We start from the raw sequence: 25,616 nt of genomic DNA, 5'->3' as shown, positions 1-25,616 counted from the left end.
ATGAAGTGACTTTTTTTCAACTTTTATTCTCTTTAGACTTTTTTGCAGCTGTTGATAGAGGATTACCCCCTCTTCTTGATACTTTCTTCTATGTTTTCAGGACACTGTTTACTTTCTCTTGATTCTCCTACATATCTGACTACCTGTTTAGTTCCTTTTGCTGGGATCTTCATCCAAATAGTGTTCTCTAACTCCCACGGTGTTCTGTTCTGGGCTTTCTTTTTTCAGTTTTATTTGGTGATCTCATCAGCTTCTGTCTCTATGCTGATGAATCTCCATTCTACTACCTCGAACTTCTTTGCTAACCTCTAATCTCAAATTCTAATGGCCTCTGAAGCATCTTACACTAGATTTTTTTTAAACCCAACATGTCCAAAAGGAAGCTCATTATTTTCCCTCCTAAACTCTCCTGGCTCCTACCTTCCCTTTTTAAGGACAACATTTTCCCAGTCCCTCAGGTCCCCAACCTAGGTCCAATCTCTGTTTCCAAGGCCTATTTCACCCTTGCCACATCATTATCACCTTTGTAAAATCTCTTGAATATACCCTCTTCTGTCCTCTGACACTGCCACAACTCTGTTGGAAGCCCCTCATCACCTCACACCTGGACCCTTACAATAGCAGGCTGGTGGGTCTATATGAGTAGTCTCTCCCCATTCCAATCTATTCTCCAGCCACCAAAATAATTTTCCAAAAACTCAGGTCCAACCATGTCTCCCCTCTACTCAATAAATTACAGTAATTTCCTATTGCTTCCAGAATCAAAGACAAAATTCTTCTATTTTGACCTTCAAAGAATTTCATACTGTAGCCCTGTCCTACCTTTCCAGGCATCTTACATCTTAGTCCCAGTCAGAGAACATAACATCTGTCTTTTTCCTGTTCCAAGAACAAGATACTCCATCCCTGAGCCCTGGGCATTTTCTCTGATTGTCCCTTTTGCCTGGAATGTTCTCCTTCCTAATTTTGGTCTCAGAATTCCCTAACTTAAGAGTCCTAATAAAAATCTAACTACAGGAAACCTTTCACAACTTCTCTTTTTAATTTATTAATGATTTATTTAGCCTATATAAATATCTTGCTTTGTTTATATTTGTTGGCATAGTTGAGATTGTTGACTCCTTGAGGGCAGGGACTATCTTTTACCTCTTCCCCAGCTCTTAGCTCAGTGCTTGAACATCATAGGTTAATAAATATTTACTGACTGATTGAGGGCTTTCCTGATTCTTATTTCTAGTAATACCCCTCTCTTAATTACTTTCCATTACCATACATATGGATGTTTGTATATATTTGTATAATTATTGATTCTATTGTATTGTCAGCTCCCAGAGAGCAGAGACTGTGTTTTTCTTCTTTTTGTGTCCCTTAACATACTATTTGGCAAATAGTAGATAAGAATGATTATTGAGTACCTCCAAAAGCCGGGAACCTGATTAACAAAACATTTTACTTTGGAATAGCCCTATTTGAGCCAAAATCTGCCTCCAGGCAAGCTGCCAAGAAGATCAAATCAAACCCTTGCTCCCCTTGTGAAAACTTCAAATATCTGAAAACGAATCATGTACTCCTAACATCTTTTCTTTCTGGTCTAAAATTCCCAATTTCTCCCAAAGATCATTGATAGTATTCTCTAGTTCTCTCCTGATTGCTCTGGACATTCTACAGTTGGTCATGTCCTTCCTAGAACATGAAACCCAGACCAAACAGAATAATCCATATGGCTGCCACTATAGTGTTCATTCAACCTTGAAGGAGTTTATACTCTAATAGAGAAATACAATATTTGTATTAAACTATTACAAGGAGAATTGATGTAGGAAGTCTACTGGAAGGATTCAATTTGGTTTATTTTCTGGGTGGTGGGCCTTTGTTTTGGAACAGTTGATAAACACTTTCCCTCCAGCCCTAATAAAAACATGAGATGGTCATTGGCATTTTGTGGGGAGGCACGGAGTAGGTGTGTAGTTTCATTGCTGAAGGAAATTCCTGGTGTGGAAATCCCTTCTAGCAAAAAAGATGAGCAACTGTTCTCTAACTTATAATCTAGGGAACTGAGAGGTGACTTTCCCATTCATGTAATAAGAATTTACTGGTATGTTTTAGGAGAGGGACTTGGAACCATGTTTTCTTAAATTATTTATTTTTATTTTGTACAAATAATTTTTTATACATTACTAAAATATTCCTGTTTAAGAGTAAACATAATACCCCCTCACCCCCAAAAATATAGACCCGCATGAGTGATGAAGACCATGTTTTCTGACTGATTTTCAGCTATTCAATATTTTGTCAGAAAGACAAAACTCAAACCTTTATTCATACCAAAGTGATTTGGTAGACCTAGATGAATTCTCATCTAAAGGTCTAGCCTATAATAGGTGCTTAATGTTTATTGACCTAGAACTTTCAATGACAGGAAACTGATTACCTAACAACTCATTTTACTTTGGAACAGCTCTAATTGTTTAGAAATTTTACTTTCACCACTTTTCCTACTCCAGGCAATTAAATAGAATTTCAACACTTCCACTCCCTCCAACCTCTCCAACCACCTCTCCCTTTTTAATAAATTTCATTTTCTCTTTTAATTTCTATTTTTTTCTCCGGGTGTGTAAAAGTGGCCCTAGGCAAGAGGATTTCCTATTAGATTGATCTCATTTGATCTGATCTCGTTCTATTCTGGTAAAATTCGGAATCCTATTTCTCTTATCTTTGTACAAAGTAAATATGTTAAGAAATTATCCATGAGTTTACTTACAAAATAAAAAAAAGATAATGGGGACCAAGGATGGAAGGCAAGGAAACCCTTCCTGCTGACATGGATACTCCAGTTTGGGTCTGGTCGGTGTTGTTCTAATTGTTAGAACTAGGACAAGGGGAAGCCCTGGATTCAGGAGGACCCGAGTTCAAATCCAGCCTCTGACATTTACTAACTGCCTGTGACCTTGGACAAGTCACTGAACCCCACTGCCTTGCAAAAACAAAACAAAAGAAGTAGGGCTCGGGTCTTCTGGCTCCGGGGCCCGGGCTCTCTGCCTCCCCGTCAGCAGCGAGGGATCTCCGAGGACGGGTGCTCCGGGGCGGTTAGGGAGAACACCGCCACTGCCGCGGTCACGCCGTGGGAGGACCGGGGTGCGCCTGCGGGAGTGGCCGGGAAGACAATGTGGGGTGACGTCTGTGGGCCCCGGGGCGGGGGACCCTGGGGGCGGCGGGCCTGCGCCTTCAGCGTGGAGGATGGAACGTTCGGTGTTGGCGGGGGATGGGGGCCACCGGAGTGCGGGGCGCTCACCGCAAGGAGGGGGGACCTGAGGAGCGTGGGGGGCCGCGGGAGCGGGCGGGCACCGGGTGACGTCACCAGCCGGCCTCAGGCTCCGCCTCCGCCTTCCCCTCCCCCTCCACTCCAGCTTCCCTTCCCCCGGCCTCGAAGCCTCCCAGCCCGGTCACCAGGCACCTTAGCAACAGCGTATTTTGGGCTATCCAATCAGCGAGCGTCTCTCTCGCCCAGAGCCAATGAGGCCCTTCGCTGAGAGCGAGGGTACCCGGCGGGGGGAGCCCGCGGCGGCGGTGGCCGCCATCTTGGCTCCGGAGAAACAATAGAGCCGGAGCCGCCACCGGGGACCGCACGGGTCTGAGCCGCAGGTAAAGTAACGTCCCTCGCCGCGGCCTCGCCTTCCGCCCGGGCGGCCGCCGGGCCTCCCCGCACCCGAACGCTGCCCCCCCGCGCTCCCCGCTTCGGCCCGGGCCCCGGGTCCCGGCAGCGCCTTGGAGGGCCCCCGGCGCCCCTCACCGTCCCCCGGAAGCCACCCCCGGCCCGGCCCTGTCGGCCCCGCCCCGGGCCGGCCGCGCTGGGCTCGGCCCCGCGCTCCCTCCCCTCCCCTCCCCTCCCCTCCCCCGGGGCCGCTCGCTCTGCCCCTCCTCCCCCTCCTTCCGCGCGGCCCCGCCCCCGCGCGGCCCCCCGCCCCCGCGCGTCCGCGCCCGGGAGCGGGCCGGCGGCTGGTGTCCCCGCGGTGGGGTGAATGAAGCGCCCACTGTGTGCCAGGCGGGACCCCAGCCTGCCCCGCCCGCGGTGCGCGTGCCCCCGGGGCCCTTCCGGAACCGATGAGAAGGGTCGGCAGTGCCAGCCGGGGCGGCCCTGCGCCCCTCGCCAGGGCCGCCCCCTCCGGTGCTCGCGTTGCATTCCTGCGCTGGTCTCCCTATGCCCAGCGAGCCTGGACGCGTTTCTGATGGCATTCATGGCCTATTTTCCCAATGGGGAGGCGCCACACAGCGCTCCGAACCTGGGACTTGCCCTCCCCCGGGGCCTTAGGGGCCGCAGAGTTCATGAAATGTCAAATTGTAGAGTCCCTCATCTCAGGAACAAAGCCTCCGTTTCACATGGCTGAAAATGGAAATGTCATGGCTATTTTATTTTTTTCGGGTACAGAATAACAGCTTCATAAACTATTCAGTGTGTACAAGCTTTTCGCATTTTTCGGGTTCTCCCCTTTCATTAAGTACTTTCTCTAAGCCTTTGCAGTAGTTTAAGGGCTGTGATTGGTCAGATAAAACATAAATAAGGCTCACACCTCACAGTACTCATTGTGGGAGAATAAGATAATTATGATACTATCATAATTTAGGGCAGAGTGACCTTATCTGTGAAATGATGAAATTAGACAAAATTATCTCAAGGTTTTTTCAGCTTTGATAAATTCTCTAATTGTGAGGTTTATGCTTTAGAAAGTAGAGAGGAGAGGCCTCTCTTTATTCTTGCTCATAAATACACTCACTGTTAAAACTGAAAAATATTATTTTGCATTTATTAATTATATATTATGTGCCAGACATAGCATCTTTATCAGTAAAAAATTTTTTGGCATATATCATTATGCATATTATTTTAAAACTATGTTCATATTGTACTAACAAATTATATATTTTGTAAAAATCTATTAAAATGAGGTGTACAGATAAGCTAATTTTATTAATACTTACAAACACCATTTTGTTCTCATTAAAGTAACACTTTTAGTGTGAACATTAGTTTGAGCATATTTCCTCATATTTTGAAATACTTTGTGATATAGCACATTTCTTAGTTCATTTTTATTTTGTATTTTGTATTTGCTTGTCTCTTTTCATTAGTTCAGGGATAGTCCAACCCCTTTTGACAGAGGAGGAAACCTAAGACCAATAGGGGAATTTCTGTTGAATTCTTATAAAATCACATCTCTGTCATCCTTTTCACCTCACACCTTTAAACAGTTTTTATAGCTTCCTAACTTTTGCTGGTAAGCTTGGGGGCAATAGAACAAATTTAAGCTTGGAAGTTTTTTATCTGAGGTGAATGCAAATTGTTATTCAGAGATGATTTTTGATAGTTTTTTTGAATGGCCTTTCTGGGATAGCTCTGTGATGTCACCCAGTCAGTGCTAAAGGACAGTGCAATGTAAGGTTCTTCCCCAATCCCCCCTTAGCTAAAGTCACTTGAAAAGTTTGCAGGTTACGTTTGAAAACTGGAAGGTATAAATTTTAGAATCCGCTAATGTAATTTGTATTTGTGATATGGATCCCTTTGGTGGTGAATCTGGCCTTTTGGTGAATCTGTGGATCCCTTCTCAGAAAGTTTTTTGTTTGTTTGTTTTTTAGTTTTTTGCAAGGCAATGGGGTTAAGTGGCTTGCCCAAGGCCACACAGCTAGATAACTTTTAAAATTTATTTTTATTAAAGATTCTAGGTAACTATTAAGTGTCTGAGGTCACATTTGAACTCAGGTACTCCTGACTCCAGGGCCTGTGCTATATCTCTGCGCCACCTAGACGCCCCCAGAATGGTTTTTTTTTTTTAAATTTTTTTATTATTTTAATTTTTTTAGGTTTTTGCAAGGCAAACGGGGTTAAGTGGCTTGCCCAAGGCCACACAGCTAGGTAATTATTAAGTGTCTGAGACAGGATTTGAACCCAGGTACTCCTGACTCCAGAGCTGGTGCTTTATCCACTACACCACCTAGCCTCCCCTCAGAATGTTTTTAAATGTATAAAAGAATACCTAAAATTATAAAGGAAGCCCATTCTATAAAAGTTACAAGTTAATGTGTTCTTGCTTTAAAGATAATAAAAGATTTCCTTATGGACCTAATTGTGAAAATACTGGTATTAGTCTTCTTTTTATGGTGTTAAAATAACTTCACAGTACCTCTGGAAAGTACTTTGCACTTAGGGAAGTCAGTAGGCCTGAGTTCAATTGAATTCTAGTTCTTTGACTATATGGCTTAAAACCTGAGTCTCAGTTTTTCATTTGTAAAATGATAGAATAAACCTGCTACAACCTATCCTGAGAAATTGTCCTGGAAGGAACTTTGTAAATCTTACTAGGTACACAGATGCAAGGAAATTTTTTGCAGATGTGCACAATGTACAAGATGAGATTTTATAATATTTAAAAGTAGAAGGGATCTTGGTGATCACCTAGTATTTTATTCTCAGACTCAGTTTTATAAATTCGATAATTGAAGTCCAAAAGTTAATTGTCATTCTCAAGTTTAAAAAAAGGTAATCAGTATTAGGCTTTTACAGTAGTTTACTCCCAGATAAATGTATGTAAATCTTTCATCAAAGCACCTTCTAAAACAATAATGGCAGTGGTAGTGCCCACTACAGTACAATTTCTTAAAAGGATATCCCTTTCACATTGAGACTTTCCCTATTGAGGGTTGGCATAAGAAATTCCGTGGGAATTTTGGGGGAGTTTTGTGGAAGTTGCAGATGACATACAAAGGCCAACAGATGAAGAAAAAGTTTAAAAATTCAGAAGAGTATCATATATCAACCCAAATTTCACAGTTTTAGGGTACTGTAAACATCCCATAAAAGAAAAAAAGAAAAAAATTCAGACTTCTTAGGTTTGAATGGAGGGTCAAGAGATTTTATGTGGATTTTCCAGATTGCTGGGGTGCTGCACCCTTAACTCTCTCAACGTGGAAGGGATAGCTTTAATAGGAAAATAATCACATATACTGCCTGATATGGTTTTGTGAACTGCCTTAATTTAAAGCATTTGTCATTTCATAGATCTAGATGGTCCCTTCATTGGTATCCCTTGTACGCCTTAGTATATAGTGATCTAAAAAAAAACCATTTTGACCCTGCACCTTTTTTATCAGTAAAAATATTTTGAACTTGCATCCCTTGTATAAACATATTAATCTATTTTAAAATTATGTATACCTAATATATTAGGAACATTTTAAAAGAAATTTAAGAGGATGAGGTAAGGATGACAAATTGTTTTATTCATTAATGGTACAAAGCTCATCTTATTTGCATGAGAACCATATGACTTACTTCCTTCTTCTTAAAAATGACATGAAACATTGTGATTCAGCATTTGGAAGATGTAATTCTGAATTTACTTTTTTTCCCTCTCTGTTCATCTCTCCATAGAATGTAAATTACTTGAGGGCAGAGATTGTTTCTCTTGTCTTATATCGCCAGTACCGAGTATATACATACTGGTACTTGGAAAGTTCTTAGTGATTGCTATCTAATGGCTGTTGCATGGTGGAAAAATGAAGACCTCACAAACATTATCAGTAGATCCAAACGGAAGAAGTATCATTCACTGGCTTTACTTTGTAAATCAGAAAACTTATTTTTCAGTTCAACCAGTTATCTAAAAGTGAATTTCTTCTAGTTAATTTCCATCTAATATCAACCAATTTTTGCAATTTCAATGGAGGTATTTCATTTTTACATTTTTAATAAATGAGTCCATTGAAACTCTTAGTTTGAAAGATTTTAAACAGATGAGAAAATTTTGTTACCAATTTTAAGGTAGTTTTTTTGGTCAGTAACTGAGTTTTAAAATATTTAATTATGATGGTTTTATAAGCTAATAAAGCACAGTATGCATTTAGGATAAAGTTTTTTAAGTACTCTGGTTGCATCTAAATTGCTATTTCAAATCATTTTGATAATTTCAAAATATTTTGGGATTTATTTTTTAAGATAAAAATAAGTAAAAATAGAAATTTCGATATTTTCATGTCATAAATGTTAGACCCTTTGGAAAAGAGTATTTTAATAGACTGTGTTCATAAGTTGTGGTGGTTAGTGGTTACCTGGGGATCAGTTTGTGGTGTTCCATTTGCCTCTCCACTTTTCAGTGGACTGGTTCTACCAGAAGAGATGATTCATACAATTGTTGACACATAAACAATTGTTTCCAAGTTCATAAGATGTATCAGAACTCAAGCTTTCCAGACATCAATTTCAGAAGCCTATTATCAAAGCTTCGTGGCTCAGTCAGGCAACAGAAGAGGATTGTCAATGGATTGTTATATCAGGTAATAAGAGAAAACATTTGGTTATGCCTTCAAAACCTAAAATTTGATAAGAGGAAAAAGGAGCTAGTAGTAATGGTAAATTTGCTTCCATTGTATTTACTGTCACCAAAGGCATAGTTTTGGTGGAAATTTAATTTAATATCACACTTAAAAGTTTTATTCTGCATCCCCATACTCTTTTGAATGATTGGTAACAAAGTTTTATTCATGTTGACAAGGAAGATAGAATCAAGGAAACTAAGGACATTTAGCATCTGAAATTGTAAATTAAATATAACTGGTTGATTCTATAACACGCTCCTTTTTTATTAGCAAAATGTAGAGCCAGTGGAAAGCAATGAATTAGGTTTTATAGAAAGCAAGCTAACAAAAGTTTATGGAAAATTGTAAAAACTTTCAAATTCCTTCCTGTTTGGGAATTTTCAAAGACTTGCTAAGATATTTTTAACATAAAACCCTATTATGACCATTTTGGTGTAATATTTTAACAGTTATATTCCATTTATTATTTTCCATTCATTTCATCTAAGTGCCTGCTTACTGTGCCCAACACAGTGTGCCAGACTCTGAAGGTTATTTCAAGATATAAAAGATTCTTTTCTTTGCTCTCAAGGAGCTTGCACCCTGTAAATAGAATTGTAAATTGTTAATTAACATAAAGTCTAGTGTTTAATTTGACACACAGGACAAAGTCGACTTTTGGATAACTTTGGCCTTTAAACCTTAATCTTAATCAGAAGTTAGATTTTGTTTTGACATGAGTCCACTTGGGTATTGGAAATTCAGCAAAATATGAAACAAAGTAGTCTTCCTCTGGTTTTCTTAAGACTGTTAGAGATGCTTTAAGACTGTTAACTGTCATTCTAACTGGATTAACAGTTGTTCTGACTGATACAGAATTCACAGAATGTATTTTATAAGCAGAATTTTTATTATGGACAATAATATTATGGGCCATGACCATACAATTCATCACCATTACTAAACTAGACTGGTCCTTAGAGAGCAGGTATATCTGAGAGCAGATATCACTGAGATAATTTTCAAGGCTTGAAATCTGCCATCCTTGTTCCACTCTGCTGGTATAGTTGTAGAGAACCACTCCTTGACACAAACCCCATTTTTTATTCTTCATGCTCTATTACTGTGAGTCATGGAACACACTAAAATCCATGAAGCATCACAATTTCAAATGATTCAAAGGCCAGTGGAAGGATCTATGGTAGGTAGAGGGCTATACTGTGATTGTCTGCATATAAAAAAATTATAAAACTTGGACGTTAAGAAATGTAAATGTATAAAACTGAAGTAGTGGATAATGAAGGAACAATCTGAATGATGCACTGCTATCCACAAAATGTACAAAAGACTTACATGAAAGGTTTTGGTGCTTTGAATAGATTTTGTTTTTAATAGATATGAACCAGAATCATACAGTTTGGAAAAAGGTGTGATTAGATTGCAATTTTTGCCATTGGAGGGATGTAACTCCTGAGAAGTGTTGAAATTTATTTTTTAATTATAAACATGTATCTCTCAAAAATGTAATAGAAATAGACAAAAGCCAAAATTAAAGCAAAAAATGCAGAATATGCAAAAATAAAACTATAACAGTTTGAGATTGAAAGAGTAATAAAGGTAAACAAAATGGTTGATAATTTTCTTGTTTCTTTAATATAATTTTCCCTCTATGCAATTATAAAGTTTTGTTGCTATTTGTTGCATGTGTGTATAAATATATGTGCATATAAGTGTATGTATATAGTAGCCTGTGAATGTTTTACAGCATGTTATCAGAAATATGATTTGGATGTTAGATTTATCACATTATGCTGTAAACCTATTGATGTAAATATTCTCTTTGGTGATGCATATTACAAACCATTTATGCCTACCTATCCTGTGATGGGCTGCCTAACAGACTAGGGTCGTCTTCACTTTCTCATGAATTCCAGAGCACACCAGTCAAGCCCTTTGGCTCTCTGTCACAACATGACCTGGTTGTCTTCCTTTTCCTGTCCATTTCTCTGATGGCATCCTTCACACAGCTTATTTATAATTCTTTGTAATGTTATGGTTCGTACCTATGGAGCTCTGAAGTGGCAAAGGTAACAAAGTTTAGAATATAAACTTATTTATAAAATACTGTAGGGAAGGATGGCTAAAGGTATTGAGTAGTGTGTTTCAAATAACATTGAGCAGTGCAAGGAAAAACAGGTTCAAAGAAAGTTTGTCAAAAGACCTTGCTAAGTAAAGTAATTCTAAGATAATTTAAGGATGAAACTTAAAGAAGGATAACAGGTTGACAGTTGTGCTCTGAAGTATGCAAAACACTTTACATATATTATCTCATTTGAACCTCATAACAGTTCTTTGTGATAGTTATTTACAAAGCATTATCTCCATTTTACAGATGTGGAAATAGGCTCAGAGGTCAAATGACTTGCCCAAAGTCACACATCTAATAAGTGCCAAAGGTAGGATTTGAACCTATATCTTTTTTATTTTTTTTTATTTTTATTTTTTTTAGGTTTTTGCAAGGCAATGGGGTTTAAGTGGCTTGCCCCATTGCTAGGTAATTATTAAGTGTCTGAAGCCAGATTTGAATTCAGGTACTCCTGACTCCAGGGCCAGTGCTCTATCCACTGTGCTACCTAGCCACTCTGAACCTATATCTTCTTGACTGTCTAGCCCTCTATCCATTCTATTTTTATGTTAAAGTTATTTCTCAGTATACTCCCATCTTCCCTTCTAAATTAAACCCTTTCTTAAAAAAACAAAAGTTGAGCAAAAATAACCAATAAGGTAACAACATGGCAGTATATGCAACATTCTGCTCTCAGGCTCTTCTCTTCCAAGTGGAGGGAAGTCAAGCTTTTTTCACCAACAAGGGCAATGCATTCAGACTTTAAATATCAGAAGTCCAAGATATTTGGAGAGGAGGTGAACATGACATTGAAGGAAACAAAGATGGAAAAAGCAGTTAGACTAGATCAGATTTAAACAGAGAAAAATGTTTGTTGACGTAATTCTGAAGCCTTTGAGGAGTCAATTCTCAAAGTATATGAAGGTGGAGAGGAAATTGTGAAAAATGTAGAAAAAATCTTGAATGTTATTACCACTAAAAGGACAATAGAATGACAACTAGTGATGCATGTGCCTATTTTATAAAAAAAATTAAAATAAAATTAATCTATGCATAACAAAGATACCCTTGATGAGGATATTAGAAGAAAACTGGAAAGCTTTCACAAGTCATATTCTGTAGTAGACTATCTTTATTATCGTGTAGTTGACTGAAAGTAGAGAATTGTACAAGGATCTATTGTGTATTGTTTGGGCACTAGAGAGAGTCATTTGATTCAGTAGAATAGTGGTTTTCAGAATGTGGTCTGGGAATTTCTGATGGTCTCCAGGCCTTCTCAAGGGGTCCACAAGGTCAAAGCTATTTTCATAATATTAAGATATTTTATTCTCTAATAAGGTAAATATCATGTAACCTGCACAAACACAAATTCTTGGGGAACTTCTTAATAATCTTAAGAGTATAAAGGCGGGGAGGCTAGGTGGTGCAGTGAATAGAGAACCAGCCTTGGGAGTCAGGAGTACCTGGGTTCAAATCTGACCTCAGACACTTAATAATTACCTAGCCGTGTGGCTTTGGACAAGCTACTTAACCCCATTGCCTTGAAAAAGAAAAATCTAAAAAAAAAAAGTATAAAGGGATTGTGAGCCTAAAAAGTTTGAGAACTTTTATATATGATGTGTATCATATGTCTTGCCTTCTCTGTGGGTTGGGGAGGGAATGGAGGAGGGAGATATTGTAATTGAATACGAAAAATTAAAAAGTTTGAGAACTGCTGCAGTAGAGAAATTGCCTTTAAGGTTCTCCATCAGGGATTTCCCATGCACTTGGGAGAATTATATCAGACTCCTTGGTTGAAAAAGCAAGTGAATGTAATTATTTAATGATGCTTGATCATTAACATCAGGCAAGAGATAGAAGGCGTTAGATAAATGCTAACCAAGTCTCTTTGTAAATGTTAGAGGAAATGCCCTACAAAATTCTTAACTGGAGGTCTAGGAATTTGAATGGGAAAAAAATTACATCTTTATTTGCATTTCCTTCAGTTATGAATGTTAACAAACATTCTTAAAAAAGGGGGTCCCTAAGACTGTCAAAAGGGATTCAGGACACAGAAAAGTTCACCTCTGTAGACTTGATGAGGTTGTCCAGATATTCTTTGTTTATGGATTATTAATTGGTACCTATTTGAACTAGAAGAACAGTGGAATTAGAACTTTAAATTGTCACCCACTAGTTTATTTCATCTCCTTGTCAGTATATTTCTATGCTGAAGCTGAAATCTTTATTAGCCATAGGATGTCATTGGTATCTAGGCAACACAGGTTTTGCTAAGCATCTCTGCTCCCTACATACAGAACTGAAAATTTTCCATTGTGTAGTTTAGTTTATTGAGACTACAAGAGGAGGATTTTTCCTTTGATTTTTCTGTTACACTCCACTAAAGGTTAATAGTTTAATTTTAGTGAGCTTCTCAGCTATTCATGAAATATATAGTGATGTATTTGGATAGCCCAGCAAATTACCTGTCAGTCAGTAAACATTATGTGCCTACTGTGTGCTGGGCCTGTGCTTAGTACTGAGGACACAAAGAAAGGCAAAAACCAGTCTGATCTAAAGGAGTTCATTGTCTAATAGGCACATAATTACATATAAACAAGCTACACACAACAGTGATGTCAAACTCAAATAGAACTAGGCATAACAGTATATAAGGATCCCATGGGCCACATAGTAACTTAGAAAACCACAAATTTACATTGTTTTTTATTTTACTAAGTATTAAAGTTTTTTCTAATTACACCATAGATGGAAGGCACTAAAATTCAGGGAGATTAAGAAAGTCTTCCTATAGAAGGTGGAATTTTAACTGAGACTTGAAGTCAGTAGGCAGAGGTGAAGAAATTACATTTAGATTTTTTTTCTGTCCTAAAAAATTCATCCAAATAGTTCCTTCATTGTTCAGTTAGAATAATATCTAAATATTTAAATGAGAGAAAATTGTGTCCTATATTTAGTATCAGAGCTATTTTTAATATTTTTTCCCCAATTATATATAAAGAATTTTTAACATTAATTTAAAATTTTTTAAGTTCAAATTTTCCCTCTCTCTCTCTCTCTTGAAACTGTAAGCAATTTTATATAGATTATATCTGTGCAATCATGTAAAATACATTTTCATATTAGTCATGTTGTGAAAGAAGAAACAGACCAAAAAAGTTCTTAGGCTATGGAGAACATTTTCAGCAAGAGTCCTTTTGAATTGACACAGCAATTTTTTTTTCCAAAGACAGCTGTATCTTAGAACCTACCTCAAAAGTTTTTAGGTAGAGATGCTTCATTCACCCAGCTCTTTGTTCCTTTTGAAGAATGAGAAAGTTAGAAAATCACTTCTGGTCCCCACTCTGCAGTGAAATCTCTGGGATAGATGATGACCCAGAGAGCCCCACAGGTAGCCAGGGATTTTTCTTCTCCTTGGGTATTGTTTAAGGACAAAACCTAGCTTTCTGGGTGACTGACCACTTGAGCACTCGCTCTTTTTATTGGAAAATTACCTTAACAGTGGGAAGTTTGGAGTGCCTTTTTCATACAGCACACATGTCCTAGTTCTGTAAAGGGGGAGGGAGTGTGGTGTCATAATAGCAGCTAACATTTATAGGACCCTTGACTATGTGCCAGGCACTTTGTTCAAGGTTTTACAATTATTAACTCATTTGATCCAGACAGTAACCCTGGAAGTAGGTGCTGATGCAGATGGCAAACAAAGGTGATGTGATTTGCCCAGGGCCACAGGGTTGTAAGTGTCTGAGGTCCCATTGGAACACAGGTCTTCCTAATTCCAGACTAGCACACTATCCACCTAGCTTTTCCTAGTGCAGTGTGAAAAGGAGTACTGGTTTTAGTCTGAGAAGACCTAGGTTTGAGGCCCAGTTCTGACACTAATTGTTACCTTGGGCAAATTGCAGAATTTTAGAGATAGAAAGGACATCAGAGATAAATAGAATTCAGTTTTTTGAGTGCAGGGACCAGCACACCCTCTTCACTTGTATCCCCAGTACCTAGCGCAATATCTGGCCCATAGTTGGTATTTGATCAGTGATTGTTGATTATTTAGACCAGGGATAAGGAACTTTTTTTCTGCCAAGGGCCATTTGGATATTTATAACATCATTCACCTGCCATATTTGGTTAAACATTTAATTTAACCCTAAAAAAGCTTCTAGATTTATTGGATTTTGAGACCTACCTGAGGTTTCTGAGACAGATCAAACTTCTTGCAGACCTGGTCTAGACCAATCCCCTTATTTTATAGAAGACTGGAGCCCTGATATTTACTGTAATTATTACCCAAGGCTATCCACTTTGGAATGTGGTTCAGTTAGGACTTGGACCCCAGGGCTTGTCACTCTTTAAGACTAGTACAGGATTCCTGTGCATAGATGACCTCTATGGTCTCTCTAGCCTTGAATCCTTAAAATCTTATTTGGTTTCCTTGAGTTAGGTCTCTCCCTGTTCCCACCCTTTGATCCTGTACATAGCCAAGAATAAACTTCTTAAATCACTTGTAAATAACTAGACATTATATTGGACAAAGAATACATTTTCTTCTATAGCTGTTAAATTGACAGTGAACAAATGATTCTCCATAGGATGAGACTAGCACCTAGCACCAGGCCTTCAGAAGCCCCAGCATCACTGGTTGGCTGCTAACCTATTAGGACAGACTCTGGGGCCAGCATTATGACTTCAGTCTCATCACAGTGGCTTTGGCATCTGCCTCCTCTCTTGATATATACAACCTACAGGTGAAAGAATTTCCTGCTTCTGAATTGGTTGTGATGGGCATTATCAGTGACATGTTGGCAATGGCAAATGCTAACCTTAAGAATGAAATATACCAGGGTCATCCAGGGGGTGAGCTAGAATAGCCTTATGCATGTCCATATGGATGCATAAGAATTTTCTTTACTTGGTAAACTTGAAAATGCTTTATACATGTGATTGGTTATTTTTATAACTTGCCTTTTAAAAAGAGTAATTTTTTTCATAAATAATGATGGTTGGCATGATTATTATCCATATGGAGTGCATAAAGATTTTCTTTTGGTAAACTTGAAAGTGCTTTGTAAATGTGATTGATTATTTTTATAACTTCCCTTCTAAAAAGAGTATTTTTTTTTCATAAATGATTACGGTTAGTATAATACTAAGAAGTTCCTTTAATTTAAAGTTCCATTTTTAGGAGTCCCCTCATTTAGTTTTGACTAAGTTACAGTTGCAAAAGGCAATTGGCATTGTGGGTAGAGAGGGCTGACTTTTGAAACAGAAAGACCTGGTTCAAATCGTGTTTTGACGCAAGTAGAAATATGAGACATATGGACATGGACAAAATAACTCAATCGAGCTCTCAAAGGTAAGAGATTGGGTTAAATGATCAGTAAAGTCTTTTCTAGCACAAATATTTCCAAATAGCTATGATTCTATTGCTCTTTAAGATTTACTTACTGCTTATGTGGCCTTGGGCAAGACAACATATCTAGGCTCCAGTTCTAATTTGTAAAAGGAAGAGATTGGACTTAATGATCTCTCAGGTCCCTTTAACTCTAAATCCTTGATCCTGTACTTATAAGAAACCTGTGAAATAGGTAGTATAATTCTCATTTTATCATCAAACCTATGTTCAGTGAAATTGAGGGTCATAGTCACAACTCCTGACTTCAAGTCCTGCTCCCTTTCCATTATGCTAAGATTATCTTCTTGAGTTAATTTCTCCAAGTGTTTTGTATTCTGTGAAGCTGATCTGAATTCAGATACTGTTTTAGTCTGGTGCTGATTTGTAGTACTATAATTTTCTTAAACTATTATGTGCAATAGGCTTAACTCAAGAAAAAAATAACTGATAATAGACACTTAAGTGGAAGGCTTTCTTTAACTTCCATCTTGTAAAAGTTGAATAGAAAACAAGTAATGTCACCTGGTAAGAGATGGTTTGATATTGGATTGACTTGAAACCATCTTGAGGGGAGCAAAGAGAATAGGCATTAAATAATTTATTATACACATTCAAAATGTATATTAAGGTTTTAGTATTGCCTTGACAATATGTTTAGCATTGGTTCCTCTCAAGACATTTCAGAGAAGAGAGATTTTGCTGAGATTGGTTGAAACCATCCTCATTTACCTATCTTTTGCCAGAACAGGGAAACCACACTTTGGGAGACAGATAGGTTTTGGTTGGCTCCACTTTTGTTTATTTTTGATCTAATTGGTGGAAGTTGTTAGTATCTATAAAATGCTTTGTACTCAAGGGAACCAGAGCCTCAGCCTCCACTGGTTCAATTCACTTAGGAGAATCAGAATAGAATTCCCTTGCATCATCCCCTATAATAACCCTTTCCCCTTTTTTTAACTTTCATTGTGAGCAAGTGTTTCCTTAAACTGAAATTGGTCTTTCTTTCACTTCCACCTTTTGCTTCCATTTTTGTCCTTTAGATCAGGTGGAACAATTCAGTTCTCCCTTCCATATGATAACACTTAAATTACATGGAGAGACCTCTTGTGTCCAGCCCAATGAACCTCAATTTCTTCAACTGATTTGCATGATGTTAACAGATCTCTTGTAAGGCTGCTTCCTTTTTCTTCTTTCCAAAAGGAAGACTTATTATTGACCTCTTTTCATTTTTTCCCTTCAGTTCATAAACATCAATTAAACTTCTCTGTGTAATATTTCATCTTTATGTAAAAGGCACCCAAATTACTTCTTCATTAGCTGCCCTGCCACCTATCAAGGTGACAGCTGACATAGTCACAAGGGGGCACAGAATCCGTTTTATAGCTAAAATTAACTTGATTTTCCTGCCTTGCTTTGTGAATATTATAGCTCTTAGTAAGTAATATATTTCATGACAGGAAGTCCATTTGGCTAAGAAAAGTCTTTTATATAAAACTTTAGTTTGGTGAGTTTGCTCAGTGTATATAGAACATTATGGAAAATATTGAGATGACTTAACATTAAGGTGCCCACCTTCTGTTCTAGTCAAGGACATGAGTCATATACACAGATAAATACAGAATACAAGATAGTATTTATACTATTAGAAAAGTAGAGGTGAAGTGTCATGGAAACTTAAGACAGAGATAATGTTATGACAGGTAGTAGTCTTAATTTGACTATTTCCCCAATGAAACAAGACAACCTATTGGGGCTATAAATGTGAACTGCCAAAGTATCTGGCAAAGCAGTTGTAAAGAAAGAAAAGGTATTCAAAAGTTATCCTTTGAGTTTTTTCATCAATGACCAAAGTGTATTGAAGACTCAGATTTTCAGCATATAGGGGTTGAATATAATAAATGAACCCGAACCTTTAAGTGAATGTAAAGTGGAGTGGGTAGGGTATGCTGGCAAGTTGTGGTGGGAGACATGGAAAAGGAGAGGAATTATCTAGTATGGTTCCTTAAAATGTGGTATCATATTTAAAATTGTTTGGAGGTAGAAACTGGTTTGAATTTGATTATAAAGTGATATGGTTGATTTTTTTTTTATGCCTCTAGTGGAGTTTAGAAGCTCTGGGTGGAATGGTAAACTCTATACTTAGGGATAAGAGTAAGGGCACCTTTCACCTCCCCTGCCCTCTAGCCTTGCCCACCCACTTTGGGTAATTAACATTCTGGTCATTTGAATTTGCTGCAGTCTGCACTTCTACCCATAAAGTGTTAGGACATGCTCCAGGGAAAAGAGTAAACTGCATGACCAAGGAGACTTGTTTGTGTTAAGCTGCACCTTATTATTGTGGCTGGGGTGGGGCTGCGTTTCCTCTGGAGCTGAACTTTTATTTTAAGAAGAGCTTGTATGGTTCAGTGAAAAAGTACTTCAGTTTATAATTAAGAGAGGCCTGGGGAGAATAATACTAACATCATTGGATTGTGAGAAAAGGGCTCTGCAGAGATGAAAATTGTGAGTGTGAATTATTAGTACCTTACTTCAGCATGAAATCGACTCCTGAAAATGAAACTTGAAGAGAACTTATGAGAATAATGATATAACAATAACAAGCTCATCTTTACATGTACCGTGCATGGTGTTAAGTGCTTTACAGTTATTGACTTATTTGTTCTTCACAACTCAAGGAAGTGAGCACTGTTATCATTTTTGTTTACAGATGAGGAAACTGAGGCAAACAGGTTGTCATTTTTTGAAGATGGGTCACAGCTAAGTGAATATCTGTGGTCACATTTGAACTCAGGTCTTTCTACTCTGAAACCTGCTCTTTATCCATTGGGCCAGAAACTCCCAACTGTCTCCCTGCCCTCACTTCACAGTTCACTCAAGGATCATCCCTTCCAAAAGAAATTGACTATAGATTATTTAGCCCAGCAAGCTGATTTTAAAGATGAGCCAACTGAGTCCAAGAGAGTTGCAACTTGCCCAAGGTTAAAAAGCTTTAATAAGTATTAATCTGGGATTTGGCATAAGCCTCTCTGACTCTATAATGAATACTCTTTCCACTAAACTGAACTGTCTTTTTTGTTCCCTTGACATGAAAAGTATTTTTTTTTATTTGTGGTTCTTCCATTTTAGTTTATATACTTTGTTTTATTGTTTGTGTTATTAACCAAGTCAAGATTTTTTTTATTTTTAATGTTTTTTATTTTCATGTAAAAATGATTTTCAAAATTCATCTTTTTGTAAGCTTTTGAGTTCCACATTTTTCCCTCCTCTCCCCTCCTCCCAAGGCAGCCTGATAAGAGATTTTACATGTACAATTGTGTTTGACATTTTTATATTATGTTGTGAAAGAATTAGAACTAGAGGGGGAAAAAACAATGAGAGAAAAAAACATAAAAGGAATTTTAAAAAGTGAACTTAATATGCTTTGAGCTGCATTCAGAGTCTATAGTTTTCTCCCTGGATGTGGATGGCATTTTCCATCATCATACTTTTAGGATTGTCCTTGATCATTGAACTGATGGGTCCATTGTAGTTGATCTCATGTTGTTGTTACCATGTATATGTTTTCTTGGTTCTTTCTCTTCACTCACTAAGTATCAGTTCATCAAATCAGATTTTAAAATAGCAAAACTGGCCTTCATTGAGTGCCTACCATGTACTCAGTAATAGATACTATAAAGGGGGATGTATAGCAATGTTTTATTGCTTAGTTTGCACCACATAGTCTCTAGGAGAATGTAAGCAAACCCCTTGAGGATACTTTGCTGTATAGTACCTAGTTGAAAAGTATGTTGTTATACTTGATTCATTGTCTCTAAAAGTATCTTTCTTGTCTCTCTAGCCATCTTGCAAAATCTTCTCATTTGGTAAATTGATTCTTTTTGTTTTTTTTACATAGGCTGTCAGTACATTCATAGTGTTTTTCTTTGAAAAACTGCTTCATATTTCAGTAAGCACAAAATTGTGTTTACTTAATATTTTCCTAGGTGGCACATAAAATAATTTTGGGGAAAGGATTGGGCAAAGAGTCAGGATAACATTGGACCTGTTCTCACTTTTCTACCCTGTACTGACTGTTGCATGGGTGGATGGGTGGGAGTGGAACAGGAACTGGGTTTCTGCCCTTGAAGAAGAGCCAGTAACAAAGTAGCTGTGAAAAGAGAATATCTTGATAATACAGGAGAACAATTTGGGCTATAGAATTTTGAATGGAAAGATTTTAGAGGTTATCTAGTTAAACCCACATTTATGGAGGAGGAAACTTAAGTCCCAGAGAAAATAAATGACCTTGGCTAAGGTCACACAGCTTGTCACTTGTAAAGCTGGGATTTGAACCCTGGTTTTCTGACTTTAAATTAGTGATTTTTTTAACCTAGTCAGCTCCAAGAACTTAATATGTCATTGATCAGCAGGTAAAAACTGAGAGTGGGGTATTTCCCATCATGCTTTTGAGCCGAGTGATATGAAAAGAGGTCATTTTGTTGGGAACATTTTTTTTCTTGCTACAATTTAGAGGCTCTCGATCAAATGAATTGTTTGATGCTAATGTGAACATTGCTTATTAACATCCTCAATTCTCTGAATTGTGGTAGCACCATCCTTATCAAAGTTAAAGCATCTGAATAATTTGGATCACATTCTGGCATTTTTTTAGTTCTGTTTGTTCTTTTCCCATGGGTTGCACATATAGTTGTTACAGTAATACAACTCAGAGAGCTGAGAATAAAGATGGAGCCCACATAACTGTGAGTGTTGAAGTTTCTTGCCTTAAGTTAGGCCCCAGTTCAGGCATTTGGAACCATCAACTCTGGGACAGGTTGCAATGTCTCCTGGAATTCCTTCCATGTTCCCAGCCATCTGAAGTGGGGAATGTTGCCCCATTCTCTGTAAGAGCAGGATTTAGGTACATCAGTAACTCCTGCCTCAATGTGGGACCCCAGAACTAGGTGAAGAAGATTGGCATGGGTCCGCTACAAGATCTTGAATTGCTAAGTGGAGAGAAACCAACTTTGTCCATGTTAATTCCTCTGCTAATAACTGATCATGCAGTTTATCACTACCCTGGAGCCTTGGGAAGAAATAACCTTCCATTGTAATTGATGCAGTAAGGCTTACTCCTGTTCTTGTTATAGAAATGAGAGGAAATGGAGACTCAGACTAGTCAGGCTTAGTAATAGCGGTGGGGCGGGGGGGCAGGGAGAATAGCATGGTACCTACACCAGTTTTCCACCACTTAGGTACCTCAGGGATAAAGAATGTCTCCTACAGAGAGAACAGCACCAGGTTTAAAGAACACCAGATTGGAAACCAAAGATGAAGACACTGAGGAAGAATGGGAAGATGAAGTAACTGCATTTGGAGACACTTCATGGTTCTCTCCTCCAGAGAGTTTGAGCTGGGGAGGCCAAAAGATTGGTTGGCATCTGCTACTATTGTGATAGAATGAGGAGAATCAACTAAGAGCCCTTTATTTCTTTTACAGAACAGTTTGTACAGGACTTGAGAGTTTAAAATACCATTTCATATTATTTTTCTTGAGACAAGGGGTCCCTTCAACATGAATGATTTTGTGTGTGGGGGGGTATTTAGAAGGATGATCCCAATTCCTAAAGCTACACTAGTTTGGGGGAGGTTTTCTTCCTTTTCCTTTGTTAAAATTGGAATGAAATGTTACTAAATTGATAAAAGTGAATTACTGATGTATCTATAGCTAATCTTTTTGAAATATGTTGCAATTTTTCTTGCTTATTGTCTTCCCCTATATCTAGAGTATTAAAATCACATATCTAGCAAGGTATTGTATCTTGGACTTAAACCTCCAAACCTTCTGGCTCTGATGTACTTCTTTCCAGTATGACAGGTGTATCTGTTTTAAGTACACTCTTTAAACTTTTTATTTTCTCTGAGTCCTGAGTGATTTCTTACTCTACCGTTCTTTGAAGGAGTCAACTTCAATGTTTAAATAGTGAATAGAATTATTCAGATGACCATAACATAATATTCACTCTATACTTTTTAGTCAAATTTTACATTAAAATTTTGCATAAATTTGCATAATTTTGATAATATTCTCAATGTTAGTTCTTATGAGTTTAGAACTTGAGGATAGTAGCATAGCTTTAGTAACTGTTAAACAAATTAGCAAAACTAAGGAGAAAAACATTCAGGCATTTAATTGGGTATATTTTTCAGTAGTGGTTTTTCTTTGGATAGATTTAAAATTATAAAATTGACTGAATTGTATAGCTAAAATACTCTAAAAGACCATTTAAAGTTGTGTTACTATTTATATTTACTGTGATTGCTGGTCTGGGTTGATTTTGAAAAGTCAGTTGGTTTTGCTCTTATCATAATGAATATGATTTGGGGAGAGGCCTTTAAAGAAGCTTTCAATTTTTAGGGCAGCTAGGTGTTTGTTTTTTTCTCCTAGCCTCAAGGAATTCCTTCATTTCTAGAAAAAAGCAAACTCTTCCTGTCTAAATAATAGCTTAGTGCCCCTGAAGTGTGTGTGTGTGTGTGTGTGTGTGTGTGTGTGTGAGAGAGAGAGAGAGAGAGAGAGAGAGAGAGAGAGAGCGAGCTTTTTTTAATATGAAGCCTCTGTACTTACATTCACAGTATTTTCTTTATCTCTTCTCCCTGGTGTTTGGTAAACTCATTCTCACTAAGAACTTTATAACTGTTCTTGCTTGGTTTGTTAAAGATGTTATTTCTCTTCAGCAGCTCTAGGTTTTCAGTAAGGTAATGAGCTAGTTTCTCCCTGAGTGAGCATAGGATGTAGAACTGGAATGGATCTTAAGAGACATGAAGCCTAGGTCACTCGTTTTACACTTGGACTCGGATTTTGAAAGGAATTTCTCCCCCAAAATAGTAGAAGCCAAGGACCCAAACCTAGGGCAGAACTGAGACCTTGCATTCCACAGTTAGTTGATGTACAAGAGAAATTAATACAGATTATGATTATCTAGTTTAATGAATGTAAATTGCAAACTTAACTGCAATAATATATTTGAAAACAACTTGAAAATCTTGTGTGGTTTAAATTATCTGGAAAAAATGTGAAGTGACTCCTAAGTGATTTTTTTTCACTGCATAGCTGATCCTTGCACAGAGCCTTGAATTTCCCAGGACTTTATGATGAGGATGTGCTTTAAATATATCCATAGCCATCATCTCATTTGATCTTGACAATAGCCTTTTGAAGCAGTCTGACCAGACATAAAAACACTGTGGCTGAGAGGGAAAGTCATTTGTATGACCTGTGTGAAGGTCACACAGAACATGGTAGAGGTGGGATTCAAACCTAGGTCTCTTGTTTGGTGCTATTTTTACTATGCCATATTGTCTTTCCATGATAACAGTAAGTACTCAGGAAATATTTTTGGATTTGGTTTTTATTTGACTCCTGCTGAGATTTTAGGGAAAGTACAATTGGATTTAAAAACTTCTATTTGTTTATACGTAAGTAATATATGTTAGCTTCAGTAGTATTAAAACCTGGGAGCCACTCAAAGCAAACTTGTGATGTTTGGAAAGTAATAAGGTTTTTCTGCAGTATTTAAAAAGTTTTTAAAAAATATTAGATGTTACAGTTTTATTTCTGTCCCATTCTGTCTCTATTATTTTTTTTCCCACCTAGGTATATAGCAGTTGGAGTTAATTTTTTCCATCAAGGTATATAACAGTTGGTACTATTAGCATGAACATTTCTGTGCTCAGATCAGATTATATCAGCATGGAGATGGACCAGAGGGAAACTAGAGATTGACTCAAGCTTTACATGCATATTTTGGATCTCTTTTTAAAGTTAGATACAGAACTAAATTTTTTTTTTTTAGGTTTTTGCAAACGGGGTTAAGTGGCTTGCCCAAGGCCACACTGCTAGGTAATTATTAAGTGTCTGAGATCGGATTTGAACCCGCTACTCCTGAACTCCAGGGCCGGTGCTCTATCCACTGCACCACCTAGCCACTCCCAGATACAGAACTAAATTAACATTAACTTTTACCTTTTTTAAAGATTCTGTTAATGCTGCCAGTGAATTAAATATAATGTGTTAATAGAACTATTCTCAAAGATTAGTGAGTCATTAATATGAAGGTATAAGAAATGTGGGATAGATACTGAAGTGTATAAAGATTATGTCGGGAGAGAACAGTGTACAGGTGAAGACCAATGGTTTTAGTAGTAGTAGTAATAGTAATAGTTTATTCTTTAGAGATCACTTCTTTGTCTCTTAACTTTTGTCCTTCTTGATCCGCAAGGGTACCTTCCAGAAGGGTTTTAAACCTTTTTTATTTTTAACTTAAATGATCCCATTTACTTCATGATATTCATTTATAATTTCTGTGCATAGGATTCTATGTGTGTGTGTTTGTCTATGCCTGTGTGTATGTGTATGTAATTTTTCCCCCCACCCTGATTGTACTTCCTGTTCAGTCTTTTTTCTTCTCCAGCTACTTGTTGCAACAAAATAATTTTAGTAAGATAAAAGCAGGGATGATATTGAAGGCAACTGCCAATCTTCATTTTAGAAGGCTATCTGAGACCTCAGTGCAATTAGAACCTGCTAGTGGTTAACTATAATTTTGTATCTCTTCAGTATCTCAAGGGAACTCTTTATTATATGTCAAAAACTGAATTCATCTCCCTTTCCCAAACGCCCCCACCTATCAGCATTCCTTTTCTGGAATAATTTTTTTTTCTTATTAGCTCAATAAATTTTACCACAAACATTTAATATATAAAGAACAGAAAATAAAATGGTATGATAAAAATTTTTATATACAGTTTAGGTCTTTTTAAATGCATGTTAAGTTTAACTTGGTAATAACAAGACTGTCCTTTTTATTATCTTTGTCCCATTTTGAACTTCCCTATGCTCTTTTCTGTGTTTTATCAACATTTTTCTTAAATTTTTTGCATCTCTGACAATTGACATCTTTTCCCTCCCCGCAACTAGCCCTTCCTTGTAAGTAAACAAATTATTAACACTTTGACTTTTCCCCCAAGATGTGTCTCATTCTGCAACTCTAGTTTATTACCTTTTGCCAATAGATGGGAAATATGCTTCATTGTCAGACTTCTGAATCAGTTTAATCCATTGAAGAGAGATCTGAAATCTTTTGCAGAAGAACAATTTATTATATTAATAGTATTAAAAAACAACTTTGAAAGATAGACTATCTGATACAACTCCTTCATTTTACAGATGAGAAAACTGAAACCTGGAGAGGTTAAAATCAGTGGTAAAGTTGAGCCTGGATTAGACCTTTGTGACACTTAGAGTTTACCACTATATGTTAATTGCTTTAATTTCTAAAAGTTTGAAATAGCTTGAAATCACTTTAGTCTTTTAGTACTTCAGTGAGTCTGTGATCTTACTGATGTGGGTCCTCTTTCCAAGGATACATCTTTTTATGCTTGTTACTGGTCCTTTCTAGAAATCTTTCCTGGGAATCAGTATATGTGCTGGAGGCTTTACATCTCCCTGAAACCTCCCTCAACTTTTAGTGGGGCTTTTTTAATGAAAATTTTTTTTTTTTTTTAGGTTTTTGCAAGGCAGTGGGGTTAAGTGGCTTGTCCAAGGTCACTCCTGATGCCAGGGCTGGTGCTCTATCCCCGCTGCACCACCTAACTGCCCCCATTAGTATTTTTAATCTTATATGAGTGCCAGGGTAATATGAAGACTGTCCCTTTGTCAACTTACTGACCCAATTCTTTTTTTCGATCACATGCTTCTTTGATATCTTTTATGCT

General features: G+C 37.5%; 1 protein-coding gene across 7 annotated transcripts in view; it reads left to right on the top strand.

Annotated features, from left to right (window-relative positions):
- The first annotated feature begins 3,372 nt into the window (after window positions 1-3,372).
- Window positions 3,373-25,616, top strand: part of IP6K2 (inositol hexakisphosphate kinase 2) — a 42,144-nt gene continuing 19,900 nt past the window's right edge. The window contains exons 1-3 of one of the 7 annotated variants that reach the window (XM_074197884.1): window positions 10,809-14,177; window positions 15,061-15,216; window positions 15,642-15,824. The gene's annotated coding sequence lies outside the window, so the exon portion shown is untranslated. The other 6 variants (XM_074197885.1, XM_074197883.1, XM_074197882.1 and 3 more) reach the window with 6 other exon arrangements.

This window comes from Macrotis lagotis, chromosome 8, assembly GCF_037893015.1.
Source record: "Macrotis lagotis isolate mMagLag1 chromosome 8, bilby.v1.9.chrom.fasta, whole genome shotgun sequence".
Taxonomy (NCBI): domain Eukaryota; kingdom Metazoa; phylum Chordata; class Mammalia; order Peramelemorphia; family Peramelidae; genus Macrotis; species Macrotis lagotis.
Note: the sequence above shows the minus strand (reverse complement) of the source record. Positions and strands in the feature narration are given on the sequence as shown.